Source organism: Protopterus annectens, chromosome 2.part1 (assembly GCF_019279795.1).
Source record: "Protopterus annectens isolate FY-2018-M chromosome 2.part1, PAN1.0, whole genome shotgun sequence".
Taxonomy (NCBI): domain Eukaryota; kingdom Metazoa; phylum Chordata; order Ceratodontiformes; family Protopteridae; genus Protopterus; species Protopterus annectens.
The window spans coordinates 418,324,021-418,329,096 of record NC_056729.1 but is presented as its reverse complement, the minus strand read 5'-3'; the positions used below and the strand labels follow the sequence as shown (position 1 = coordinate 418,329,096).

The 5,076-nt window shown below is 32.8% G+C and overlaps 1 non-coding gene across 1 annotated transcript; it reads right to left on the bottom strand.

Moving 5' to 3' along the window:
* Positions 1-631: 631 nt before the first annotated feature.
* LOC122795178 lies at positions 632-765 on the bottom strand. The gene has a single exon (XR_006363779.1). It is a non-coding gene; the product is annotated as a U4 spliceosomal RNA (small nuclear RNA).
* Between the last annotated feature and the right edge of the window lie 4,311 nt (positions 766-5,076).

The following is a 5,076-nucleotide window of genomic DNA, read 5'->3' as shown; positions in this document are numbered from 1 at the left end:
CTACTAGTGAAAGTGCTATCAAACTTGGACAAAGCAAAGAAATATAACTCTGTTTGCTGAAAAAAATTGATTGGGTCTGTTTCATCTAGTTTTACATCATCAAGCTGGCTGTACAGTACCCCAAGAGATGATAAATGTCTACATTTTATGATAGACAATCAAACAAATTTGGATATCATGCTGCAACAACACCTTGATGGATCCAGTGGTCTGCACACTTTACATTACATTTTGATAAATCAAAACTGTCATTTCTGCTATTTGCTGAAATATTTGCAGAAGGTACACATTAAAATGGTATTCTCGAAAATCCTCCTCTGCTTTAGGAAAACACAATTTTGATGAACAAGAAAATATACAAGAAGTGTTTTCATGATATCACCTTACTATTTATTAAAATATTGAAATTTAGTTATACCATTAATAATCCCTAACTAAAATGACAACAAAGTTTTTAGAGAAAAATTTACATAAAATAAAACTAGAAATGAACATTATGTCATAATAACATAACTATACTTCAATCATCTCTTCTCCAAAAGTGTCAGTTTTATTAAAAACATATCATGATGTCATGAGAAGTAAGGAAAACTATCAAATTCATCACCAAAGACTAATTTCTACAAGATAGTCTCCAGAAAGAATATAAAAATTGTCAAATCTGTCAAAAACATACTTAATAGACTATTCAGTAAACTTTTCAATTAGCAATAATCAGGCCTTAGTAGATTTTCATAGGATATAATACTGCCACAGTGCAAAGCTAAAAAAGGAAACTCTGACACCTCCTTCCCTGTATTACGAAGACTTTGACACTTGTGGAGATGTTCTTGATGCATTCTGGGATTTAATATGCAAATTATGTTAAGCCCTTTTAACAAGGTTTGCCAAGATTTCCTTTATAGATTTTAACACTCATTTTACTAAACTAGCATATCATTCCAAAAGATAAAAGACTGACACAAACATTAGCTATCTTTTTTGTGTTACATAACATTGCATGTCTCTATTTTAGCCACATCTGGAAAAAAAATCTTATATTACAATAAAAAATGGTCCAGAAGATCTTTAATTAATAATGTTTTGGTGGAATTATAGGCACGCTCTATAAAAAAAACGTAGTTAGTGCACATTAGTTTAAAATTAATTTTATAAATAAGATTGTGTATTTTAACACATCAAAACAGACTTTGTAGAAGATACTCTTCTGAATGTATCCTTTTTACTTTCTATATTGGTTAATCAGATCATCTCCTCTATTATATAATACATCTTCTATTTTATTTTTCTGATTAATCATTGTCGCCTCTTATTTTGCTATGTAACTAAAGCAGTCTGCATCCGTTCTATTAAGCACTGAAATTTTCCTAGTATGCTTTGCACTACTACTACAGATATGAAATATGCTTTACATCGATGAAAGTCTTATAACGACTGAAGCAAATATATGATATGCTATGAGATATTCAGTAATCATGGAATGTTATCAATAATTCTTCAAGCTTATTTATATTATATTCAGTGCAAATTTATTCTTTGATTTTTCCAGAAAGAATGAAGCAATAATACAGCTTTGCCAAGAACAAATGTTGAGCTACTTACTATCCAGACAAATTAATTAAATGCACTTTTGAGTTACAAATATGTAGATCTGTAAATTGAGACAGCACCTGCTGAATTACTTGTAAAACTGATTCATACCATTTGTACTCCATCAGTAATCATGTTTAAGGGCTATGAGTCATCGCTCAGCAGACCTTTATCTATCATGTTTTTCTGAGTTACAGTATACCTAATGAAATTTAATTGATATTTTTCTTTGGGCTACAAAATATCAATTCTATTTTGCTATGCCTCCTTTCTTCTCCACGTGTCTCTCTAATCCAGCAACCTCACAGTGATGTCATTTGTGAATTCTCATAGGTTTTCAATACCTATTTACTTTGTGACTCCAACAGCATATTACTTCAGCCAAACAGACAGCAACCTAACAACTTCCAAGTAATACATCCGTTCAGGGAGTATGAGTTTCCTGAAAGCTACTGTTACTCAGAAACATAGGGACTGCAAATATTGTATAACATAAGGTGCATAGGGGGCAATGATAAATTCTGTTTTAAATATAATTATGATTTCATTTGGTACAGTTTCCAGAACTGTATCTATTGTAGTGGACTGTTTTTAATTAAACAGTCAGATGCAAAAATATTGCCTTTCTCCATGAAAATTAGGAAAGTCTAAAGTGAGAAATAACTCTACTTCTTAATATTCTTTCCTTAGCTTTTCACACAAAGGTAGTTGCAGCTATCAACACCAAAGTGAAGTACAAGATACAGTTTACTATTACTATATCAAAAACAATATACTGTAACAATTTGAAAGTGTGGGGAATTCTGATATCTACTAAGTTCACATTCAGTTTGTTACAGAATCTTTTCACAAGGTTTTGAAGTTCAGCAACTTAAACTTCAATGTTGCTTTTTCACAATATTTTGAAAGTTGTACAAAGCATTTCACAGTTTTATACAGTATTTACAGAAATAACTTAAGCATAATTTTCCGATTTAACTTTCAGAATGATGGCAGTTTTCATCTTCCCACAATGGCATTGTTCATTTAAAAAATGCTCTTTGCAGAACTAAGCACAATATATGTCACATTTCTGGCACACACAAATCTGGTGTGAAGATGCAGCTACCATTGATTAAAGAATTATGTGTTCATCAGGCATTCTGAGTGGTATTTGAAACAGGTTATTTATTTCAAGTCACATGAAGCAGTAAAGGTCACACCTGCAACCACAGTTTAGGCACCCATAGATACTGCCTAGTCCTCTTTAGTGCAACTCATGCTCCTGAATGATATGCAGATTCACATGATTCACACCACATTTTTTATTCTATCCAATTTTCTCATCACTCTGGGATCTGACTGTCTGCTGTGCTTCCATTTCCACATTCAATTTCTCTATAAAAACAATTATTTCATAAATGAAACTTCAAAGACTGTTTAAATATACATAATGTACAAAGCAGTTTTTTTTTTGCTTATGAAGTATCCATTGAAAAAAGTGTTTCAAACCCTCTGGGAATTTAAAAATGTAACATTTTCAAATACATGCTGTGGTGCCTACACTTTTACACAATGTTTAAGCCTGCTCCAACACTTTGCACAAATATCAATCAACCATCCTGAGGTGACTTAAGTAAGTAAATGTCCCTTCAATCACAGAAGCACAGAGGCCAAGATTTATACTACTATTTTAAATTAAATCAAACTTGGACAAAGCAAAGAAATAGAACTCTGTTTGCTGAATAAATTGATAGGTTCTGTTTCATCCTGTTTTCCATCAAAACGCTGGCTGAACAATACCCCACGGTCTACATTTTAAATAGACAATCATTAAAATATGGGTATCGTGCTACAACAACATGTTGATGGATTCAGAGGTCTACATCCATTTACAAAGTATTTTGATAAATTAAGACTGTTATTTCTACTGCTTACTGAAATATACTTTCAGAAGGTATGTAATGAAATGGGTCTCTAGAAAATTCTCTTCTACTTTAGGAAAGCACTATTGGGAAGAACAAGAAAAAATCCAGAGAAAAAAAGTTACTTTCTTGAGTTAACCAGTCCTCCACTTCAAAACAAATCATAAAAACACAAAAGAAGCAGACAGGAACATGGCCTCATTGTGCAGATTAAAAATTATTTAATCCAATCTTAAAACACCATATAAAAAGAAAGAAAAATGCATATAAAACAAGGTAATCTCTTTCACATCTGCAAACAGATGCTTCATCAGATCATTAAGTAACTGCTACACAGAACTGATTTAACCATGCACTTAAGGTGTTTTACCTATCAGGAATTACCTATACAAACTCTTAAAATCCAAATGAGGCTTTAATGAAACACACTTATTAAGACCATGGCCTTTGTCATACTGCAAGGTAACGATCCTATGCATTTCTACCTGCTCTGTCTTATTCCTGACATCACTCAAAAGTCTATTACAACTCACTAAATGTATGACCTGAAAGGCAGAGGCATTATCTATACTGGTGCTGCTAATATGCTTAGATAGTGCATTTGTAGTTGTTCCCCTACAGATCTCACTGACATCTTGACATATTCGATTTCTGAGACAGCAGTTTGCCTTCCCAACATAAAATGCTGGATATCTCCTGCATCTAGCAAGATACACCAGATCCATACTTGAGCAGTCAGCATATAAAGTAAAACTAAACAACCTACCAGAGTGAGGATGTAGAAAAGTATTCCCATTTTCAACATAAGTGCAAATTGTACAGTTCCTACAGCTAAAAGTGCCTAGCCTCTGTGAGGTCACCTTTTTGGTTGATGTTTCATCATAACATATGTTTCAGATTCTTTTTATTCTTAAAAGTAAAAGATAACTGTCCCAACAATGCCTCTTATCTTATCATCCACTGTCAAGATATTCCAATTCCTTCACATAACAAATCACAATATCACAAATATGAGAGACATCTGATGTAAAAGTAACATATAAATTATAATCTAGAACTGCTATTCTGTGTGTGCCTAACCACCCTAAATGCAACAGTATTATGTTTCATACAATGCTTTGTAAAATGTTTGTGATGTTTCAGTGATGTCAGGAATAAGACAGAGCAGGTAAAAATGCATTGGATCGTTACCTTGCAGTCTGACAAAGGCCATGGTCTTAATGAGAGTGTCTTTTTAAAGCCTCATTTGGGTTCTAGGAGTTTTCATAGGTAATTCCTGATAGGTTACAAAGCTTAACTGCATGTTTTGTTTCCCCTAACCACTCCTTCTACTGTTAACTTACCAGAATTGTCAATTCCTTATACCTTTTATCAATTAGTTCATCCCTAAAAAAACTCATGGTTTGAGAAAATAGTTGTTCTTCACTTCTCAATCTGGAAAATCACATGGCCTGTCCTTTAACCACATTCTTAAATAGGTAGCTCATGTGCATACTGGTCCTTTGCAGTAGCATATTTTTTTCTACACTCCTTTCTATGTAGGTCACAAACAACCAAACCATCTGTCCTTTTAACAAACTTA